Source organism: Prinia subflava, chromosome 1, assembly GCF_021018805.1.
Source record: "Prinia subflava isolate CZ2003 ecotype Zambia chromosome 1, Cam_Psub_1.2, whole genome shotgun sequence".
Taxonomy (NCBI): Eukaryota; Metazoa; Chordata; class Aves; order Passeriformes; family Cisticolidae; genus Prinia; species Prinia subflava.
The window spans coordinates 6,678,610-6,702,336 of record NC_086247.1 but is presented as its reverse complement, the minus strand read 5'-3'; positions in this window follow the sequence as shown (position 1 = coordinate 6,702,336).

The window sequence follows — 23,727 nt, the reverse complement described above, 5'->3', positions numbered from 1 at the left end:
AAAATATGACATATTATTAAAAATCAGAGCTAAAAAGAAAAGAATTCCTAAGGAAAAAAAATACAAAAAACATACTGCAAAAAAAATATGATAGATAAAATGCATTCAGAAAAAAAAATGGAGTAAAGACAAACAAATAGACAGATATTAAATGACAAAAAGTGAAGAGGAAAGATCTATGCTAAAAAATTCTGACTCCACTCAAAAAAAGGCAAGAATAAAAAAAGAAAAATATGGAAAAAGACTTCAAAAACTGAAATTTCGCAAAGAAAAAAAAAAAAGTGAAGAAAATACCATAAAACACAAAAAAAAGGACAAAAAAATTCCTAACATCTTCATCGAAATCACAAGAATTCATTTCTTTCTTTCAAGACAGGGAATAAAATATTGAAAAATACGAACCAAGTCAAAAAAAAAAATTCTTAAAGAGAAATGAGAAAAAATAATGCCATGAAAAAAAATTTAAAAATTTCTGAATGCAGTGCTTAGAACCAAAAGGCCTAAAGTGAAATGAGCAGCAGAGAAAAGGAGACAAACTTGCCAAAATAAGCAAAGTCAGCCATACCTGCATAAAATGTATATCTAAAGTTGTGAGCAGTACTCTACTATATTTTTGTTATGTCTAAAGTTATCACTAAGCCTGAAGCTCTTGAACTCTATGCTAGTAATTAGGCACTTGGAGTGTATCTTCTTAAAGTTAAAGCTTATATCTCTATGTATACATGGCTTTACATATTCTAATTTTTCTAAAGGCTGTAATTCAACTCCTGTACTTTTCTCTCTCTGTGGAGAATCCATGGAAACATGGACTCCAACAGAAGAGTTTTCTCATGAATGGAACAAGTCATAGTCAGGACTGGATTGCATAATGAGTTGGATGGATATCAGATAATGAATCCAAATTAAGCAAAAATATAAATATAAATAGCTTAATTAAAAATCATTCAGTTTTGTATGAAATCCTCTGATTCACAGAATGATACAATGGTTTGGATTGGAATATACCTTCAAGAACATCTCATTTCAACACCCCTGCCATGGCCAGAGACAGCATCCACTGTCCCATGTTGCTCTGAGCCCCATCCACCCTGGCCTTGGACACCTCCAGGGATGGAGCATCCACAACTTCTCTGGGCAAAAGAGCTGAACAGGCTGTCAGAAGTAGTGAAAGGAGACAGGAGTTTCCCATGCAGACATCTAACAAAGTTTCTTTTGGTTCTAGTTCACAATGGTGGATTCTACAAACCTCAGTTTCATATCTGGAAATCAGCTGCTAAAGCTCAGTGAGATGATGCCTGCTTTGGACACTGAGCTTGACTTGGGATATTTTAGCTAGGAAATCTTAACAGTGACAACCAAAGCCAATTGCTTTTTTTTCCCTCAGCACTTCCATCCTATTTACCACCTCTCATATTAAGTATGTTGCTATAGGACATGCTACTGAATGTGTATTTCTGCCATGTGTTCACCTATGTACAGAGAGACATATCTTACATTTATTTCCTTTGTAACAAAAGCTGAAAAGATCATTCTAACTCCCATTTGAACCAACAGTTAACAGCTGTAACAAGCAAACTGGAGGGAGGGGCCACACCAAGTGGAGCACAGAATACCTAAATCTGACACCCTTTTCCTTCGGATTTTATGAATGTAATGAAATCCTTCTAGAAATTATAAGTGCTAATCTGATAAAATTAACTTGTAGTGCAAGAAATCATTAAGCCTTAGCTAAATTAATCTGCTGTGATTGTACTGAGTGCAGCACAAGGAATACCAGTCGGTATTCCATTCCTTGTTGCCGGTGCTCGTATTCATTCAGCATAATAGACTAAAATTTTTTCCCCCTCAAAAAATGCAAATTCAACAATTCTTTCCAAATCTGGATAAAAGAAACTCAAACCTTGTTTAAAAGACCACAGAGGATATTGCCTTTCCTTCCTTTCCTTGTGTAAGCATTGTGCTTGTTCCAGCTCTTAACAGGATTATTTCTAGGGTATCATCACTGATTTTAAGTTGAATTTTGTAGTCTCTAGTTTCCAGCTCTTGTTAATAATGCCAAAATAAATATTAGGGTGCTTGCATGCAATCCTATGGAGTGAGATAGCCCAGGCTTGCTACCAAGTACTTTTATTTTACACTAGAAAAGTGTAGGTGATAAGAAAATTACATTCTGTTTGAATATGAGATCTAAGTCTAGAAAGTGGCACAGTGATATCTTTTCTAAAATTTCATAGTATGTCACTTCACAAGTAGCAGAACTGATGCAACAGAAAAAGTCTGAGGAAGTCAAGTAGAATCTGTCCCCAAAACCACAAACACCACAGGAAGGATTGCTATTAGGAGCATAAACTGTTGGGATAATACATAGGACGGCTTCAGGGGGGAAAAACCAAACAACAAACCAGTCAAAACCTCGCAACAAAAAATTATCAAAAACCAAAGGGTTATATTTAGACAAAACAATGCCTTGGAGTGTAAAATTCCCTTCCCTGTTCATTAGCCAGCACCTTCACAGAACTGCCTGTGCAGATGGATGCAAATGCTGTGGTCCATCACAGACAACAGCACAGGGAAAGAGGGAGCAGCTCCACAGCTCTGGTGGGACTGGGAGCTCTGCTTAGCAAAGCCAGAGCTTTTGGTGCTTTTATTAAAATGACAATGATGATAATAATAAACATTAGGCTGTCACTGTAATGCAGCATTTTGCAAATAATGTTGACATTATCTTATGCTTTATGTCAGAATGTGGGTCTACTTCATCAGCTGATTAACAGAGAAATTGGATGAAAGTCTTTAAATCTGACAAAGGAGCTTGGACTGCACTGGGAATAAATTTTGTTTTCACCTGTGCCTTTTAAGCCCTGGTGCCCTTTTCATCTGCTTTTGTTGTTTCAGGGGTTTTTGTTTGTTTGTTTATTTTTTCCTTAATTTAGAGCATTTGTGCAAAGCCTTGACAAGATCTACATAAATGATAGTTTTCTAAGCTACTGGAAGTGCCATTTAAAGAGGTTCTAGAGCTGTTTATTTCTAGAAATACACAGTTCTGAAACAGTTGAGTTTTACTTTTTGTAGTGAGGTGTTTTTGGAGGGGTTGGTTGGATTTTGTTTGTTGGTTTCTGTGTTTTGATTTTTTGTTATAGTGCTTTCATTATTAACTTCTGTCTCCCTGCTGTCATAGATTGTTGTTGTTCATACATAGTAGTGATCTAATACAAATGATCATCAGCCTTCCAGAATTAATTTTAGGACTGAGGGAATTATGGACACAGAGATTTGCCAATGTCTTTCTAGGCTTTCCCCTTGTCATTACAGCCCACCATTGTGAGCCAGGCAATCTGTCACACCACAGCCCTCCCAACAACATTTTTCCAAATCTCAAACTTGTCTTTCTTTCAGAATTGCCTAGAAATGAATCTGACTCTAACTGACAGGCATCAGGAATATTTGAACTTTGCATTAATTTCATAACTGTCTACGGTTCAAATGCATTTCTTGCCACTGAAGATGAGGGTCAGGGGCAGGCTACTGGACATTTACACAGATGTGAAACAAAATCATCAACTGCCTTCTTTTCAGAAGGCAAAATATCACCATGTAGTATCCACCTTCAGAGGTGTTTGAGACTTGTGCTGAAAGCACATCTGGCTCATACTGATTGCTGTGTGTGCTGAATGTGCAGAATGATGGATATTTCCACCTGTCCATTCTCCTGGATGGCTCACACAAATGGAGTACCCAGCACCAATGTGCCAATTTCATGGGCTCAACAGGTGTTCAGGTCAAATGGGACCCCAGGAGACCTCTATTGAAACATCCTTCTCTGAACAAGGTCAGCTGTGGGATCCTATACCATGGCTCAGTTTGATCCATTTGGGTCTTGAAAAGCCCTAAAGATGAGAAGGCACAATATAGCTGGGCAATCTGCTCCACTGCCTGGACATGCTCATAGGGAAAAAACCTCTTTCTGTTCAGTGTGAGACTCTGATATCCTCCCACCACACACCACTGGGAAAAGCCTGGTTCTGTCTTTCTGAGGACCTTAACATAGGAGGTCCTGTAAGGTCCCCCAAGGCCACCTCCTCTCCATGCTGAACACTACTCATCCCCCAGCCTCTCCTCTGGGGCATTCCAGCCCTGATCACCTCAGAGTCCTCCACAGAACTTGCTCTGGATTTTTCATGTATTTTCTGTGTTGATCTATTTAACTCTTGGTTAAGTCAGCTGAAATATGAATTAAACACTGTTAATTAATACCAATTAATCCCTGGAGACCTGGTACCAAGTGCTCAGACCTGTTCTGTGAATGGTGATAACCTGCCCTTTCCATCTCTGAATACCATGGGAAAGAGGAAAGGATTGTCTTTCTTTCAGGATGAGAGATTCAAATATATTAACTAAGTTGGACAGAGGTGGTGATGCCTTAGGTTTTAGCTTTCATATTTTCAGATTCTGTGCTACCTAGGGATGTAGTTCTGAGCCTCATTTTAAGAGCCAGTAAGCTCTCTTCACAGAGTAGGTAGACAAAACAAATCCTTTTCCTGCTGGGGACCAAGGACGACTTTCAGGCCAACAACATAAACAACAATGGACCGAGAGAAGGAACAAGAAGGATGGAACCTCACAACCTGGAGCTGTAATTGGACAATTAAGCCCCAATATGCAAATGGACCAAAACTTATAAAAATGTAACACCTGGTGAGCAGTCAGCCATTTTGTGGCCATTCTTAGTCCACCTGGGTGCAGCCCTGGTCAAGTTCCTGTCCTGCCCAGGGTGGATCCTGGATGACTTTCAATAAATATCTACTTTATTCTCTAGCTCTGTCCAGAGGCTGTTTCAGGTCAGCCTTCCAAGGCATCAGTGGTCTAGTAATTCCGTGACAGAGTCACTTAGTCCTTTCCCAGCTTTGCTGGACTGGACCTCAAAAATCTGTTTGTTTTTCCTGGCATGGGATGAGAATGATGATTGAATTTGGAATGAGTGTCAGTAAGTACTCCCAAGAGGCACTTGACACCCTCTACAAGAAAGTCAGCAGCCTATATTAAAATTCAATTAGCATTTTCACTGAATAACCTTTGCTATACAATGTACAATGACCTTTATAGGCCAGAGAAGAGTCAGTTTAATGTACTTACTATATAATGCCAGGTGGTAATGTCTTCCCTCACTTAGGTGGTTCATGATTAAACTCAATTATCTCAGCTACCAATTGACCTTTATCCATATCCTACTATTTAGTGAATGGAAGTTGGTAAAAGCTAACAGGGTAGATACATCATGTTATGACAACAGCTTACAAGTGGGACTGAGGCATTTCTGATATGCAGTGGTATCAAGCAAATTTTGTGTTCTTCCAAATAAAGGAGAACTTGTTGAGATGCAACCAGGTTACTTTTGTGTCCTATGTGTACATTTTCCTTTCCTCTTCTCACTGTCATGCTTAGCTGGAGGTATTCAGTAGATAAATATTTTCCATTTTTCAAGAGTGGAAAGAATTATTTATCATACCCAGCTAGTATGATAATTTATCTTCTTTATTCATCTTTAGGGTCTTTATTCACCTTTAGAGTCTTTATTCAAAGTACATCCAGTAGTTGATACCATGCAGAGCCTCAGTGCAAGAAATGGCCTTAGCAGTAGTTGTTTATCTCCTTGCTGATGCACTAGCTTCCCATGATCCAGATATTTGCTAGTCCTGGAGGTCTGACAAAAAATGTTCTGAGGTCATTAGTAAAATGAAGTATCACAGTACAGTCTCCTCTCATGTGCAACTAGATTACTTCATCTCTTTTATCCGATTTTAAAATCCATGCCAGGGAAAGACTAGTTGATATTTCTAAAACACATATAATTTTTCAACCTCTTCAGTTGAACCGGAGGAGGAATTTATCATTTACAATTGCATTTTCATTGGTAAAGTTTGAATTTTACAAGGCCCCATTATGTATGTGGCACATTTGCTCATCCTGATAAGACTTCTTGACAAAGTGTTTCTGTTTCTTGTAAATGTTCCTCACGTCACTGTGTCCAGCATACCAGAATTTGAAATCTGGTTTAAATGAAAGCTGATTTGAGCTCTCCCTGTGGAACAGGCCATAGTTGACTCTTCACTCCAGTAAAGCAAACACATCATTTAAGAAGTATTTTTTAAAAATGAAACAGCACAACTTTGTAAATAATTGAGTATTTTGATTCTTTGGTTCTTCACTATGTCTCTTTTCTATTGAAATACTCTGGAAGCAAGGAAAGGGCAGTTTTATCATGCCCCATTCCTACAGGCTTATTTTTTCTTCTCTTGTTGATTTTCACTCTGCTCACAGTTTATCATGCCTAATATTTTTTCCCTATTGGAATTGTGATTTGGAGCTTTATTTGGCAAAGCTCTCCTTAAGATGTTTTCATTTCCTCTCCAGGCTCCAAAGATGCCAGCATATGGCCATGAAACACTGTCACTGAATTACTGTCTCTTTTCATGGTAATTGGTTCAGACTTTTGGACTACATCTATCCTAGTTAATTGAATGGCACCAGGGAACATTCCCAGCAAAGGGAACTTGATAGACTGTCCTGTTAAATGGTTCCTGCTATGATTTTGGCCCCATCCAGCTGGCACTCTCCCAAATGCATCCTGGACGCAGGTGGGGAGTCAGCACAGACCCAGGACCATTCCCAGAAACCAGTTTGGATGCTCACCCTGTTTCCAAGGCTGGGAGAGTTTAACAGTACAGATATAGGCAAATCTATGCCAAAGAAGGATCCCAGCACATGTAGCATAATTGTCTAGCCATATTGTAACCCAAAAAGAGGTTTGGATTCTCCCTTTCCCTCTTTATCTGAAAAAAATCACGACCGCTGATTTAAAAAACAAAAACAAAACAAAACAAAAAACCCACCAAAACCCTATGTGTTTTAAAAACATGTATAACACATAGCTTGAGAATCATTATCATTTTCTGTGACAGCTGAATTGGTGCTGTTCATAAGTATCTCTTACCTTCCAGACACTGGTTGTACAAATACATGCAGATATTGCATCTGTGCACTGGACCTGCTCCACAGATTAATCAGGACTAAGCAGTGAAAGGGCTCCACTACCCAGGAACGTGGCTTGTTGCAGCAATTGGGTGCTATATGATGAATAAGAAACAGAATATGGGGATGGAAGTGAGGATTTCTTGCTTATTGTGGTTGAATATTGAACTGAAGAACTAGATTATTGTGGTGTGTTTTCTTTGCTTATATGTTCTTTTCAATGGTTAGTTCCCATTCTCCCCCTAAACAAATGGTTCTGCCTAAGGTTGTCTCCTCCCTGGTTACCTGTCACTCTCCCAAACCCTGCCCCTCATTACTCCCTCTGGAGTATTCCAGAATACCCCATGTCATTCCTCCCTTAAGACCAACCTCCTGGTTGTCAGTCCCAGATTGTCCCTTCTCCTCGTTCTGGAAGGTTCTGTTTTACTTGGCACCCTATTGGTTTGATCAAATTGTACTCTCCCTCAGTGCTCTGCTGTTGGTTTTTGTTTTGTAAGACCCTCCTTGAACTCCCCCTGTGTTTGCCCTTGATTGGTTCCTATATGGTACTCTTTCCTTGTTACATGCCTACTAAAAAATCAGTGTCAAGCTCTGCCAGAGAGACTTTTTCTGCTCCTCTCAAGGAATAGAACTCTTTGGGAATCAAGCAGTAGGCTCCTGCCTGCTCTCTTTCCCTGGTCCTTGGTGCTAGCACACCTTGAGCTGTGGGGAACAGAAGCAGCCATCTCTGAACCACCACTGAGTCCCTTAGTGGTCAGGGGATGGCTGCTCGTGGTGTGAAGCCTGGGCGAGGGGCTAGCTGGGGATTTCCCCCAGGCTTGCGTCTCTAGATACTTATGGTGATGTGTTTTGCATATTTTTTGTCCCTTAAATGGTTTGTTCTGTAAACCCCTCTCTCCTGCCTTGTGTAGTTGTGTTGATTCCAGCCTCATTCCTGTGTGCTGAGGTCACTCACTCCTTGAACTCCTCCACTGTTCCTCCTGCCCTTCCCCTTGTCCACCCTGCTGTGCCAGTCACTCCCACCATGGGCTCAAGTTACCCCCTGCCCGCTGTGTTCCCACTGATCACTGTGTTTGTACCTCCCCTGAGACCCCCCTGCTTATGGCTGCCTGCAAGGGCTTCAGGGCCTCAGGCCCCGGCCTCAGGGCTTCACCCGGCCAGGCCTTCGAGCGAAGATTGCTTTTGGTCTCTGTGAATAAACTCGTGACTCAGAAAGAGGATGTGGAGTCTGTCTTGTAATTTCCTACCCAGATCGGCTGGTGGGTGCCAAGGACACTCAGGAACTCTGAGGGGAAGGGTCACAGCCCCCCTTGTCCACAGCCCTGGACTGAGGCTGGGCTCACAACAGATTCTATCCCTCCACCCAATGCAGAGCTCCCAAGAGATGCTCCATGAGAGACTCAGAGCCAGTAGCTTAGCCCAAGGTGGAACCTTTTATTTATGATACCTCAGAAAACTGGCCATTGTTTGTATCTGCTGGATGTAGACAGAGTGGGCTACAAAGTGGCAACCGTTATTCAGTCTTCCGTAACCAAATGGTGTGGAGAAAACAGAGGCAGGAATTAGTCTTGGTGAAACAATCACATGTGGCTTTTTTTGAGATATTCAAGTAGTTCCTGTAGGATTTTCTGATTAATCAGATGACAGATGTTTTCATGCCAAGACCTTTCTTTTTCTCAGAAGACCTTGAGGCAGCTCCCTTCCCATGGTTGCAGCTCCACATACTGCTTTTCCGGTGACCACATACTCCTTTTGCAGTGAAGGCCTTCCCATGGTGTGCATCAACCCCACATTTATACAGATGTTGTGGCCTTGATACCAAAAGTTGGTGTTGGTTTGGGATGATCTTAACCTGATTGCGAACTATCCCATTTGCAGTGGCCTGACAGGAAATTCGCAGCAAAATCCAGAATGTCATGTAAGAATTAGAAAGATTCCGCAAATAATTTGCTTTTAAAGGAAATGTGAAGTTCTCTTTTACATCAAATGAGGAGAAATTCTTCTATCATTAAAAATGGAACAAAAATAGTTTTTCATTTCAACCTGCTATTAATATTAAAACATTGTAAAAGCAACCCTGTGCTCCAGAGATGTATGATTCAATGTCCCCAGAATGTAATATCAAGGATAGCAGGTATTATTGATTAATTTCATTATACAGGGTACAGTATTCACTTTGGAGAGTCACTCAATACTAGTTATCAAAATATATGCGGAGGACAGGTAAAGGTTACGAAACTGCCTGGAGAACAGAGCTAACAAAGTGAACTCTCAGCTGTGAGTCCTGTGCATGACTTAATACTGCTAATAGTGCAAGCATGTGCATATTAGAAGCCCTATTGATCATCAGGAGCTACACTTCAAGCCAGAAATAACAAAGGTAGTAAGACAAACACAGAAAATAATAGCCCATTTGTCTGGGTAACAGAAGCAAACTGTGAAGTTTGAAAGTCACTGGTAGAACAGTTTTATTCTACTCAGGTAGTAGCTAAAGAGTACAGGAGAAGGAAAAGTGTTACCTTTCCTCTATGTCTGAGGTTGGTACTGCAACAAGTACAACTGCAAACCCACATATTTATTTTTTAATGGTATTATTATTGTTCCCAATGTCCTTAACATCTCTACATATATAGATTTGTTTTCACCAACGGGCAGTAACTTCCACTGCAAATTATAAAAATAATTTTAGCAATTTACCATCCGGAGGGCAAATATAAGAGTTCTTTCTCTGAAACAAAAGTGCTCTAAAACCACAGGCCATTTGGTGAGTCCTTCTCTGCTTTTACCTCCTTTTCTTTGCATTAGAAACATTTATCTGTAATGGCCACTTACCTCATTTTGTTCCAACTGATCTTCCCACTACAGCTGCAAGATCTAATGCCTTATGATAATACAAATGGATAATAGCTCTCACACCAACTAAGAATTTAAGACTAACTTCCACTTTGGTAGAAACCAAATCCCTCCCTTAATAAATAACAAAAAAATAAACAACAAAAAACATCCCTTCCCTATAAATCTTAGTGTCAGTTCTTAATTTTTAAAGTTTCACACTTATGAAATTGAATAGAAAAATTAGATTATCTGGAAACTTTTTTATACACGATAATTGTAACTTAAACTATAGCAATTTCACTCACTGTACATGGCCATTTGCAGTTATTTGAGGTGAAAGGAGCAGTGAGGGAAGTGAACTGTGTCACCTGGGTGATGAATATGTTGGACATCATTCAAGTTTCCTCTTGCCAGCTGAAATGAGAATCCCCTCCTCTCCACATATGGATGTGGTCAGCCAGACGCGTGCAGCTGGGGGCTGTTACACCCACCCAATCACACCAACCTGCACAGCCCATGAAGAACTAGAATTCCATTTTTTATTGCTAGAGGAAATTTAAGGAGAGATGGCCGAGGAAATGGAAATCAGCACACTGAGCTCTGTGGCCACCTGTGTCTGACAAGCTTGCAGGTTCATTTAGCTGGTGGAAACACATGATTCACTGGATTACTGTGAGAAGATGGAAACTTGAACCCACCTGAATCCTGTAAAATTACTTTTCCTCAAGATGTGGCAGCTTTGTCATCTTTTACTGTGACTTACGGGAGATAACAAATACTCTCTGCTGGGAGGCTACTCTAACTCTTGTATTGATTTTTGCCACTCCTATATGCTTGTTTAATAAGAAAAATGTTGCTCAAAACTGACTCTGATAATCTTAAATATGTTATTTACTTTTTGAAAGGTGATCTGGATTATGATTAATATGGTAAATAGCTCAAACCTAATAGAATCAATGCTTCTTTATATCTCACAGTGGTCCAGTCCTGGTGCAGAGAACAAAGCAACAGTCAAGCCTGAGTTAAACACTCTCAGCTTTCATGTTTGTGGTTTTGATTTATTTATTGATATCTATGCACATGCCTCCATTAAATCGCAGGAGCTAATATCATCGTGCATAGCTGGAGATGAAAAACTCAGCTATCAGCCAGGTACCTCCTTTCACACTTTCCCTGCCCTTTTCTGGGGTCAGTCAGCACCAGAACCCCTCCCTTCTGATGCTCAGCTGAGAAACTTGGTACATATTTTCCTGTGAGTGTATCAGATAAACCTTTTACGGGGAATACGTGATGGTTCTTGTCTCTGGTTAGCACTGTGAGGCTGTGACAGGCACCTCATGGCACCAGCATAGCCCAGGAGGAAGGGCACAGGTGAACCACACCAACCTGTACTGATCCCTGTCCCTTTCTCCTCTTCATTCCTTCTTGCTGCCCTGTTTAACTGAAGTCACATCCCACCCAAGCACCAAGACCTTCAGCAACTCCCTTAGGAGACACCCGAGGATGGGACCAGGCTCCCATCAAATACTTCTTGCATCCTTCCACTGGAAATGGGGATCATTTACCATGAGACTGCAGAAGATGCAGCTTCTCCTTGGCAGGGGAAACAAAATGGATCCCAGCCTGGCAGTCTTGCCCTTCCTTGCTGGCTCTCAGAAGGGTCCCCAAGGCCCCTGTCTGCCATGAACCTGTCATAGGAGGCTTTTGTGGTGTCTTTCCTGTGGATATACAGCAACGGGAGTTCTCCTTGCTATTGATTAGCAACAGCTCAATATAGAAATGTTTCAGGTAGCAGAGCTTTACTGGAACTGCAGTTGCTCCTGGTGCTGCTGACTCCCAAAGTCAGAGCACTACTCATTACACTCTTCCTGAGCTCGTCTTCCTCTCTCTTGAGATCACGATGTACATTTGTCATGTTGTGCAGGACCCTGCAGACACCAGTGCTTGCTTTGATTTTCCTCTTGGCACCCCAGCTGGGCACTGATAAGTTGTCTTGTCATGCTGAACTACTGCTTTGTTTTGAAATTTTTTATATGATGATACAATATTTCCCAACATCTTACCTTGAAATTGGAGCTGGGCCTAAATGGATGGATAAAAGCCCCCATTGGTAAAACTTTCTTGTTAAAATGGAAAAATAAATAAAAATGAGTATTGAATAAGACTCTATGAGTTAATTCTCATAATGGAATTTATCTACAATGCAGTACGGTTTACAGTTACAATTTTAAACTGGTGGTAACTTTTTACAGTGTCAAAATGTAAGAAGTTACCTACCAACTTAATAAACCATCTGCTCAAAATAGCAACATTTCTACCACATTGAAAAAAGGATTGGAAGGAAACTCAGTCAGTCTAAAAGGCTAATCAGTATTATTTTTTCTTATTGATGCTGGGAGGAAATTCTGATCTGTTTTGTGGATTTCTACCAGGACCATTTGACTCTTCAGTCAGGATTTGTTGTGCATGAGGAAACAAGCACAATTAAGTTCGTAAGACATCTGTGACACTGTGTTGAAGTCATGAAGAATAATAAAAACCCAGAATAACTCATGATTACTGGTCAACCTTCCCAGAAAACTGTGATTAAAAACATCAGCTTTGTGGGGGGGTCATGTGCTTCAGTTAGCTTTCCTTTGTGCTTTAAAAGGAATAAGATATACATTAGAAAGGCACCAATACAAAAATGAAACTAAGGAATCTTTTAAGTAGTTGATCATTGGTTTAGTAAGTGCTGCTGTGATCAGTGTAGTGTAAGTGGTGAAACATCTGCTCTAGCTCTCATGGCAACATAATTGTTCTCATTAAATATGTTTCTGTGGATGGAGAATCCATACCATGCCCTTTCCATATGGATTATTTGGTGCCTAAATTGTATCTGAAGTTCCTTGGGGATTATGCTAACTTGGGTTTTCCTTTGTGTATTTCACCACAGCATGAAGAAATGTGGTAATTTAAATTTAGTTTCCTTGCACCAATCTGAAGGTAGAAAAATTTAATCCACTTTCCTACTCTTTTTTTCTTGCCCCAGTGACTCTTCCATCTTGCAAATATTTACCCCTTGACCTAACTACTCCTTTATCTCACATATCTTCAAAGAAGAAAAGAAAAATAAAAATAAAATATAAACAAACGTGAAAAAAACTATTTTCCTCCTCAATTTCTGCTCCTCGTCCATCTCTTGTTCTTATTAATGTTGCTGTCTAAAATAATAATCTGAAATTATTTGCTACTGATAATCCCACAGTTCTGTTGAACTTTCAGTTCCTTATTAGTGTTCAAATTTAGGTCTCACTCTTTCCCAGATTAAAGGCTTTTGTAGCCATTCTGACATTCCTGCTCAGGTTTTGATCAGTTCTTGTTTTCATAAGCAAGAAACTTGCCTGTCGCCCTGTACAAGCTGACCTTCCTCTTCTCTGTGTAACTCACTGCTGTCAGGAGTGATCTCCCAGGCTACTGAGACCACATCATCCCACCGTGACGTCTTTCTGTGCTTCCCTCAGGATTCTCTTTTCTTATTACAAGAAAACCAAAACAAAGCACCTATTTGCCTGAACTGAACCAAATGAACTGAACTGAACTATCTCCCCAGCCTCTTTCAATCAGTATCACAATGTCAGCTCCTGCCTCTTCTCCACCCACAATCTGCTAGCTTCCAGTAGTTGCCCTCTCCCTTAATGCTGTTTGTTTCCCATAACAAATGGCAAAATTCATGGCCTCATCCTCCTTAAATGTCCTCAAAGTCCCTCCTCATCATAAGCCCTACAAAGAATTTAACACTGTGCAGCCACCCCCTCTGCAACCTGGATTTTTGCCTTTGTTTTCTTGCTTTTCCCACTTCTACCCAGGTGTTCGGTTTCAACTTCACAGGAAGCAGTTTTGAGGTAGAGCCTTCATTGGCTGCCTGGTTGGAAAGCAGTCCTAACTTCTCCGTGTGAGAATTTTTTCCCCAAATGTCACAAGTCTAACTTGATGTGGTTTTGCATTTTATATTTTACAATGTTTTGCTGTATGATTTTAATCTCAGAACACTTAGCTTCCAACTGGATAGACTATAAAACTTCACCCGAAATGCTGTTCTAGATGTGTAACAAAAACAACCCCATATTCATGTTTCTCTTGGACTCTTCCTCAAGCTCACTGTGCTTTCCCATAACTCTGACCTTTATAAGAAACCGCCCTGTCAAGACTCACAAGCCTTTTGGCCTTCATTCTTTTTGTTATCAGATCCATTCAGCCAGTGCCTTTTCTTCTTATCCCTCCCTCCTCTGCCTGAGTGACTCATCTGTTGTATCCCTTCTGGCATTTAACTTCAGAGTTGTCTGGGCAGGGACTCCTTTGCTGTGATTTAACTTTATAGCATCCAGTTCTAAGGGACTCAGATCCCCTGTGATGGTCTCACAGCAGTCCTGTTTTCCCAGTGATTCTGTCTCCTATAGCAGGCTGCTCAAGAAGTACCTGAAAATATATTAAGCATACAGCAAAATGACATATCCCAAGAGAATCTGATTTAAGGCCAAATCTTTGTTTTTACTGTACACTTTCTTGTTGAACAGTTCAAGTTAAGGACAGCGTGTCAGCCTAAATTTACCATCTTTGGCTATCTCCTGTCATGGTCTTCATCTTATTTTAATGCAGCTTACTTAGACATGCAAAAATTAAAGGTCATTTCTTTCTTCTAAAAATAATTTGTATTTTTTTTATTTTTATGAATGACCTTATTGCTACTGAAGAGACAGACAGGCAGTTAGAGGAGTCTGGAATAGTTTATTCCAAAGTTGATCAAGCATGGGGAGTGTGCCATTGACAGTGCTCAAGCAAATGCAGAAGAGGAAAGGGAACTGCACCTCATGGTTTCTTCAGAGATATGTCTGAACTGAGCATATGTGTGCTTCTGTCTAAAGACCTACTTGGTCATTAATGTTGATGAGACACAAATTGGTGATGCAAGTGCAGATGGAGACACCATTTTGTTAGGAGTGATGGCTGCATGATGTTCATGAAGACATAGCTTTGTGTTCTTCATGGTGGGAGGCTTGGACAAGGGCGTGGAGTTTTACTTCAAGGAAAGGGAGTGAGGGTATGTAAATGGGGGCATTGACTCAACTTAGATGTGTAAATTGTCCAGAGCTCAGAATGGACCTACAGCTGTGCTGGAATCCAGACAAATCAATGCTGAGAAACTCTTGTTTAGGAGCAATGTTCTTTCAGAGTACACCACAAACTGTCTGGAGAATTTGAGGTGATTTATCCCCCTGCCTCTGTGTGCTGGCTTCACCAAGGTCCTGTTCTCTACCTTGCACAAGAGATGATGCTGATACACAAGAATTTAGGGGAAGGCTGCTATCTGCCCCTGTACCATCAAGATGGCATTACATTAATTCCAGCAAGGTAAGCAAGAAAAGGCAGAGCTGTCACTGGGGAATTGTAAGACAATCTGGCGTGAAAGCTGCCTCTCACTCCTGCAGGAAGTAGCTCTTCAGAAGTGCCAGGAGAATTTAAATAAGAGCGAGACAGAACAGCTAAAATATTTATTACCAGACAACTTTTAAAATTAAAAATAAGGGAAAAGGTATATTGAAGGAAATGCCATGAAGACACACAAAAAGACAGCTATTTTTAAATATCCTTAGGAATATGAGAGACAGTGAGTTTTGTATTATGGTATTTTTCAGTGTCAAAACCAAAATGGAAAGAAATAACTCTGCAATGTCAGGAATTACCTCTTCCATCTTAGGTTTTATTGTCTTTGGAAGCCTTTTCTAAATAACATTCTTGAGATTATAGTTTTTCCTCCCTCAAAATCACAGTTATATCTAAAAGTTTATTTTGCAGTTGTTCATTTAAGCCTCAGCACTTTATCTGTGTATCCTGTAATGACTGGGTCATTGTGCAATATCTGAACCAAACTGAAATCACAGTAAACCAAAGGGTGGCTTAGAGAAATTTACATCAAGATTTTCATGTCCCCCAGGTCACCATCTGTGTGCTTGGTGACAATTTCAATGATTGCACCAGAAATGTGTCATTTGCTATTTAATACTTTAATTATTGGCAGGGAAATCCCTCTGTCTTTAGGGATTGGCCAAAAGAATAGAATTATATAATAGGATGAATCTTCACAAGACAAGACTTGTTTCCCAAGTTATTACTTCTATGAGTGGAACACAGTAGCAGTAGTAGTAGTAGTAGTAGTAGTAGTAGTAGTAGTAGTAATAGTAGTAATATTTATAAGACTAACAATAAAACTCTAGTAAATTATGCAATATGTTTATAAAGCCTTTATAAAAAGGCTCATTTCAGCCTTTTTCAAAAAAAACCCCAAAACCACCAGAACCCCAAATAACCCAAACTCAAACAGAAGTAAAGAAAAAAAAGCAATGTATTTCAAACTAATTATTCTGCAGTCAAGTGAGACAACCTGTTGAATTGAAGCCTGGAAAAGTCAGTGTATTATGAAAAGTGACACAATCCATAAAAACAAGTGTCATAATCAAATTTCTCTGCTCTGGTCATAGGCACATTCAAATTTCTTCTACAAGATACAGTACAGGAGGTCCTGAAAAGCAGAACTTCTTTCCAATTTCCATGGCATTGAACCCAGCAGACTGATGATTTAAACAAGCTATCTAGATTTCCAACTAGGAATGCAATCAGAATGGAAATGCACTGGAAATTTTTTATTCATGCTACACTGAATTTATCTCACCATGAAGACACTTTGCAATGTCCTTTTCTCAGGATCAGTGCTGAAATGTCATTCTTGCTAATGCTTTGCATAAAAAAGGGATATTCTATGAAACCTGAAGCTGGCTCTCATAGCAGATAAAAGAAACAGCCCTGTTGCAGGATAAAGTAATAAAGGATACAACACTGGAAATATCAATAATGACTTTTGCTTTGTGTGTGTGAAAAGGAATGGGAGAAGCTATTTTAAATTACTTAATTAAACATAAAGAAAATGGACATTCTGGCAGCCCATGTGAGGCAAGGATGTCGTGTATGGAATAGCCTACTAATATCAGTTCCTGCCCAAACTGCATTTTGAGAACTATTGCCTTATAATGGCTAAGAAGATCATAGAATCATAGAATAGTTTGGGTTGGAAGGGACCTTAAAGATCACCAAATTCCAATCCCCTTGCCATGGGCAAGGACCTTGCTCTAGAGCAGATTGCTGAAAGATGGTGTCTTGTAATTTCTGCTAAAAATTGCAACTGACAAATGTGGTAGAATTACAGCAACAGTAATAATACTGCCTTTTTTTTTTTTTTTTTTTTTTTTTTTTTTTTTTTTTTTTCCTTATCTTACCCTTACCTGCCCTCTTGCAGTACTTGCAGCTATTGTTTAAGGAGAGGAGTGATCTCAGTCAACATAACTAAAGCACTGCAAATCCCTACCTGGAAAGTCCTACATCAGTTTAAATCAAACTTATTTCACATGAAGGCAGATAGGAATAGTATCTAATGAGATGCTAAAGTTGCTGTTTTGCAGTCCACACAGAACGTGATGGGAGTTTGCACACATTCGGCACAATCAGGTGATGGGTGTTGCCAGATCTGTGCAGGGACTCCCATCTCAGTGATGTGGGACAGTAGTGCCTGTTGGCTACAGACTGGGGCCATTTTACTTGAGATCTGTAATTCAGTCTATGAAATCTCTGCAAGTGTTACAGGGCAGAATAAACAAACAAACAAATTACACACACACGGACGTGACACCCCCAGATTAGTCCAACCCACTTTATACTGTACAGGAGTGGACCTGATAGGCAACTGGAAATTAAGAAATGACCACATATGAGACCATGAGATGACACTGGCACACCCACAACAAAATGATGCCCATGTGCCAAAGCTGGTTCACCCTGCCCCCAGGTTTTGGATTGAGGAATTTGGGTAGGGAAGTCATCTAAGATCTGATATTCTGAAATTTTGTTTTACTGCTTCTCAAGGGAAAAAATAACAATTGATTTTTTTTTGTGACAGGGTATCGAGCCCTGACTCTGGAGCAGTGGTAACCCTGGAAAGCTTGAGAGCATGATGGTCTGGTAGCTATCAGACAAGGAGTTTTGGCTCTTGAGGATCCATGACACAGCTCCATGCTCAGATCTTGTCCTATCTGGCAGCTGAGCTGTCAGGGAACTGGGAATTATCAGGAAATTTGGTAACATGGTGGACAACGAAGTGGGTTGAAAGGTTAGAATTAGACAAACTTGTGGATTACCTATGGGAAACCTGGAAAATTTACAATCTCCTCAAAATTGCAAAGTTTTGGATAATTCCTAAATTCTGTTAAAACAGAAAACAACAGAAAACTTCAGCCTTTCTTGCTTTGGTTGCATTCTTTTTAATCTATACTTATACAGTAGGGGAAAAAAGAAAAAGGAAAAAAAAGAAAAAAACAAAAAAAAGAGGAATTCTTCAACTTTTGTCCAGCCATTGCCAAAGAAATAATATTAAATGCCATTATTGCTCAGACTGGTGTCCTTGGTGTTAATGGAATAAAGCATGCGTTGTCTTTAATGGAAGTAAGTTCGGACTCATCTGCTGTTTTCCAATTTCTGTTCATTGATGTATCACCCACAGGAATTGCTAAAATGTTGCTAAGAGGTAGATTAGCAGAAGGGAAATGGAGATGAGATCCCATATGGGTGAGCTTGACTCACCAGAATACATAATGAAATGTTTATCTGCTTTTGCTGGCTAGAGAGCTATTCCAAAGTCTTTAAAAGGTTCACCTAGGTCCTGATTAATCAAGGTAATCAAAGAAGATAAGTCAATTAATCTATCAGATTTTTGTCAGTGGTATTAATAGAAAAGAGGAATTGAAGGGATGAGTTTTACCAACATCATTCTAATGTGGCCATGGATGTGTTTCAAGCATCCTACCTCTCAGAAGACACAAGAAATACCAATACCTCTTGTTATGTATGAACTCTGAAAAGAGAAGTTTTGTCCTTCCCCCTAGAGACTATTATAACTCTTTATTGACCATGAATTTTTATGGCCACTGTACTTTTGTTCCCCTTTGCTTTTGAATGCAGATTACAGCCAAACTTCAAGGGAATGTAGACAGATCAAATACAAACAGCAGAATTCCTTCTCCTTTAATGATAGGATAATATTTACACATGCAATATCATAATGGAGGGTATCAGAGCTCTCAATTCTTCACACCCAATTTTGAAGAAAAGAGAGATTCATGCAGAAGCTGGTGGTATTTTTTATAGCTTATGGACACTCTCTGCAGGAGGCCCCACCTCTGCTGTTAGCTATGTTCAACTTTGATGACTCTCCACATTCTCCATGTAGAAGATTAATTAGTTATTCCACAGAAGGTTCCTGTTTTCTTTAATTTGGTAATATATCCATCTGTCAGTGCCGACTTTCTGTGAAATCCTCTGCATCTGTGAACTGTCCATTTTCAAATAACCTTTTTAACTGAGGATTATCAATCACTTTGTATTTTACTTCAGACAGATTAGGACCTGATATCTTCTTTTTACTTCAGATAGAGATTAAGACCTGATCTCTTCTTTTGTTGGTTTGTTTTTTGGTTTTTTTTTTTTAGTCGAGTGTGGTTTGGTATAATCTAAAGATATTTGTAATCATGTTTATGCTCTTCAAATTTAATGCTGAGATTTCTCAGCATTCCTAGAAATCCAAGTTACTCAGTTATAGTAACAGAATATGTTTGTATATATATATACATGTATGTGTATATGTAACAACTGCTGTATAATTACAACAATATTGTTGGTATTTATCAAACTTGTTTAATGAAATTTGCTCACATCTCTTTAGGCTTCAAACTGGCATGACTCAAAGTGATCTCCTTACCCCTTATGTCTGGAGAAAAGCTCTCTGGTAGAATTTTCTGTGTTGCCTCACCTCCCCCTGGGCAGGGAGAGGCTGAGGAGGCTGAGGGGCTGCTGCTGGAGGCTCTGTGCAGTGGTACCCGGCCTTCCATCTGCTCGAGGTTGTTGCTAAGGAACGTCTGCTGCAGATAACAGCAGCACCTTCCCCCACCTGCTCCCACGCTGGCTCCAAGGGCTCCGCTCTCTCTCCTTGACTCCACAGGCCAGGAAGTACCAGATGCTGCAGGATTGCATGGAAGTTTTTTTCTCACTTTCCCCCCATCCCAGTCACTCCTTAAATCCTCCAGAACTGAAGCACCTGCTGCCAGCCCAAGAGGAAGCTGCCCAGCCTGCTCCCTCCCAACCATGCCAGTGCCAGTCCTTACAGAGTTTTCCCTCAGGCTCCCTTCCTCGCCTACTTTTCCATGGAGTGGTGAAGCACATCACGATTCAGGCCTTCAGACCCAAATGCTTTGTGCATGGATTTACAGAGAAAAGGTGAGAATTCATGCAGCAAGTTCTCTCCTCTCCACAAATGCATGATCTAATCCCTTACAAGAGCTGTGACTTGGATCTCATAATTCATGTGTGCTCAGAGGGAAATGAAAAAGCATGTCTGACTATCCTCATACTTTAATGATTACTGTGTTTGAATTAATTATATCCTTTTTGGTATTTTTGAAAGGTCTGTGGCTGATGGTGTGAGGTATGATTTTATAAGAACAGAAGAGCCCACCACTCATGTGATTCTGAAATGATATATAGTTGAGCAAATATTCTTTATCTCTACTGAGAGCTAAGAAAAAGTTCATAGGCAGAGCACCCTACTATGAATAATCTTCTTATTTCTGATGCCACCCAGCCATGCAGACTTAAAGATAAGTACAGATGAACTAAGAGAGGCTGAAGTTATTAAATATAATGGAAATGGACTTTAAATTTGGCAAATCAAAATTTTGGATTAAATTTTTCCTTTAACACGCTTAAATTGCCACTGTAGCAGTTCCATTTTCCTCATCGAATTAGTTAAGTGGGAGATGAAGTGATGCAAGTTCTGATCTCTCAAGGAATCACAGCCTCTGAGAAGAAACAACTGAAATATGGAAGTGGCTGTTGCAAATCCAGGCCTCATGCCAGGGTGAAATGGAGACTTTTATTCTTTAGAAATTCTTCTGAAAGAAGGTTTGTTCTTCCAGTGAAACAGTGTTACCCACCGTAATCTGACATTTCTTTCAGTTTTAGGTCCTCCAAGCCATTTTATCTATAACTTTGGGCCACATAAAAAGGGTCTTGGAGCATCCAGCAGCTGGGAGTGGAAGAGGTTTGGAGGGAACATGATCTAGGTCAAAGATATAATATAAAGTTCTGTGAAACTTCCCAGATGATGATGTTTGAGGGAGCCCATTGTATGGGTGGAACTGCTGGGAGTCCTGGAGGGAGTGGGAAGGCTGGAAATCTGCTTCTGAGGGATTCTAGGAAACCTATGGACAACATGGACTTTGTCTGCAGAGATGGTCTTGGGAGAGCCTGCCAGGTCTCTGCTTGCCCCCCTGGCCAGGGCTGGGCAGCTGCAACTCTCTCCTGGAGCTGGTGGTCTTCGTAGCCAGGATTGTGTCCAGAGATTCACTGCTCATGGGCAGCACCACTTGGAGTGAGGGGAAATAGGGCTTCTATGGCTAGGATGGATTACTCCCTTCTGATCTCCCACCTACCTGTGAAAGGCGTGCTTGTGAAAATCCCTTTTCTTTTTGTTTTTTAATACAGTTTTTAGTACCTCAGCAGCAAGAAAAGAAACCAAACCAAAATACACAAAATAGAACCTGTTTCCAACCAGGCATAAACTGATAACATGCAAATTACAACACTTCAAAATCAAATCATCTTCATGAGAGAGACTCCACTAGAGGAATCACAAAGGCTGTGGGCTTTTCTTCTTTCATTCCCATTTAATTTCCTTTCAATTTCAGTAGTACTTCTGTTAAAAACATCCCAAATTAATATGACAGTGCAAATTTAAATTACCATTGAAATCAGCAAAATTATCTGGAAGCTTTGGCCTTACATAAAAATGCTTCTCTATTTAAAATCAATTTGGTCTCATCTGTGCTGTCCAGAGTTCTGATTCCATGAAAAATAAGGCGTGTGTGTAGCTTGCCTCTGGTTACTGTCCTCATGAATCAGATGTCCTCATGTATAAGCAGGTTTGGGGGCTATAAACACTGCAGTTCTTCCCTTAGTTGAATCAATGGGTGTTCTGCTAATAATCTCAGTGGGAAGTGGTTTTTCTAATGAAATGTTTCATATTTTTAGGGCCTCTCCAAGTCTGCATGAGGGTTCTTTTCATCTTGGAAATAGGCTGAGCCCAGTTTTAGACTAGGCAGGAGTAACAAGTCACCTCTGTAAGCATATCCCTCAAGAAAGCTGGTGCTGTGTAGAGCATCTCAGTTTAGCCACCAAAAAAGAGAAACAACCCAAAGAGAACCACCTCTGCCAAAGATTATGTCATGGGGACACCCCATCTGCCCCCAAAGAGCTGAGACATAGATCCAAGGGTCCAGACAATACTGTGGAAGGACTTGCAAGCTGGTTTGTCATTTTCGCATACATAGCAAGACAACAGCATTTGTGGTGCTGAGCCAAAGCAATTTTGCTTTCTTGGACTCTGCCCTATGCCACAAGGGTGCATTGCAGTCAGAGCAGTTTTCAAATCTCTGTCCTTCACCCTGCTGCCTTGGGAAGATCTGTGCTTGCCTAGTCACTGGGGAGATGATTTTCCTTCTTTCCTGTTTTGCTTATTATAGCTTCTATTATTTGATGTTATCAGAGAATAGGGGATTGACATAGTTTGAGTTTGCTGTAATTTTTTCTTGACTTCTACTTTTTTTTTTTTTCTTTAGGATACAGTGATTATTGATATGGCAAAAAGACTTGTCTGTTTATCCATTTGTTAATCAATTAAATTCCTAGTGCTCAGAGATATTTATGACCAAGAAAAAAAGAGAATCCCAACTACAATCACACAGAAATGTGAAAACTGCAGCTAAAATATCAGCCTAGGTAGATGGTGAGGATTATTTGACTGTTCCATCTCACACCCCACAACAAACCAGGGCTCTGGCTTTTGTTTCTAGTTTCTCTGATTCCTCTTCCTCTGTTGCAAAGATACAAAAAATAATTGTGTGTTAAGGCTGCCAGCTCCTTATTCCCTATTCCTAACTAAATCCCCCTAATATTCATGCTAAGGAACTGATTATAGGGTGTGCTGTTGGTTGGTGCTTTTTTCCCTGTTTTTACCATCTGTCTGCTGTGAATTCATCCGAAATCCCTGGCTTCACCAGCTAAACTGTTCTCAGAATGCATTTTTTTTCTCTTCTAATTATCCTTTTAATTTTCTTCTGCTCAACTCCCACACCTCCTCCCCCTTACCAGATTGTTTATATTTTTCAAAAGGGCTTCTGAGAATTGCTTATCCTGCTCTTTGCACCCTTTTCCTGCTCCTTATTCCAGAAATTACTTTCTTGTACCCTCCCTTGCTATGATCTTTCAGGAGTGAACGTGGGTCTCAACCTTCACGACTGTTTCTGATAAATTGCCCCATGGGGGAATAATCTGTGATATTGAGAGTGTTTTCCTCTTACTCAGACCTCTCTGTTCTGCGTAAGCAAGTGGGACAGACTCCAGTGATTATGAAGAGATTTGGTAAAAACAAATAGTGCTTTATTTGTGGAGAGAGACACTTCATCCAATGACATCACCAAGCTCCACAAGAAGTGCTAACTGAGAATTGACTCAAAACATGGCTATAAAGGAGTATTTGAGTGGCTGGAAAAGTGCAGCCTGGAAAGAAATCATGGTGCTGGTCCCGGGAAGAGTATATGCATGGAAGATGTAGTGATGGAATTGTCATCCTCGTGGCCTGGGGGCTTGATCTGGGCATGGATGCAGACAACTAGCACAAGGAATAAGTGAGACTGAGGTGTCTGGCTCCAAAATCTCATTCCCATT